Here is a 1,267-nt window from a genome sequence, read left to right on the forward strand (position 1 = left end):
TCACAATTGATCCCGGATTATATGTTTACCTTTTTTGTCAGTTTGGAGGAATTAATTCGTAATCTGTGTCAAAGATTGAGAGAGAAAGTAACTCTTTGAAAATATGAACTTGTGTGAGAACAGAAAAGTAAAATAGATTAAAATTTGAGAGAAACTGGACAGTCATTAAGAGTGTCATGAGCATGTGAATGTTGAGACCACTATTGAAAACTTCCCCACGAATGGTGCAACCAAAATGTGTGATTTCGCACATTAAATCTCTCCCCTTCGAAGACAAAAAAAACAATCCAAAATATCTTTTTTACTCACTTTAAGGATAGTACAAAATCTTTGTCCATGATATATGTGTGAAACCTGAATAACGTGTCTCCGTATGAAAAGAAAAACCATATCTACTGATGGAATTGATGAAGAGACATTTTATGTGAAATTATGTACAAGAGAAATTCCACAATAGGGAAGTTGATCATGTGACATCATGCATCTTGGTCAATGCAATAAAGGGCCCCTGCTATCAAAATTGACCCCAAAAATGAAATTTACACATATGACATGATTTTTCATGGTGATTCTGAATATGACAATTTCTTTTTTTAAATCAATAACTAGCCAATTTTTGATGCCTCCCAAGCTATGCCACTCCCCCAAAAAAGGCATGTACGCTCACCCGACTTGATGACGCGTGCAACGCCAATGCCAGACAGTCCTTACCTTTCACATCGTAGATATTGTCCACTTAACTCTTTGCCCGCCATTGACAGAATCACTCCTGCGCCACATTAATTTCAAGATGCAACCTTAAGAGGGGATTTGCATGGACTACTCTCATTCAGCTCACAATAGGTTTTGATTGGTTTATTGTAAAGAAAAGCTTTGTGTGTACCAGAGTACAATGCGATGCTGTATGTGACTCGAGTCGATCAAAGCGTGCAAATAGTTTATCTCAGCATATCATAAATTTGACTGAAATTAGGAATGACCACTGAAGGGCATCTTTATGGAATTTGTCAGATGCACATTGTTCATTAAGAAAATGTTTTCATTCGTTGTCCATCAGTGGTCATTCCTAATAATGAATTTCAGTCAAATCAATAAGCTGAGATCATTTAATGTATGATATCTATGATGGCAAAGGTGAGAATTGCCTTGCATTTAAAGTGACGTGCGTTGTCAAGTCACATGATCGCACATACCATTTTTTGAGGGATGGAGCTTAGCCTTTAGCGAGCCTGAGAATTTATAGAATGTCTGAAAAATTATAGGCTGG

The sequence above is a fragment of the Lytechinus variegatus genome, chromosome 3 (assembly GCF_018143015.1).
Source record: "Lytechinus variegatus isolate NC3 chromosome 3, Lvar_3.0, whole genome shotgun sequence".
In the NCBI taxonomy this organism is placed as follows: Eukaryota; Metazoa; Echinodermata; class Echinoidea; order Temnopleuroida; family Toxopneustidae; genus Lytechinus; species Lytechinus variegatus.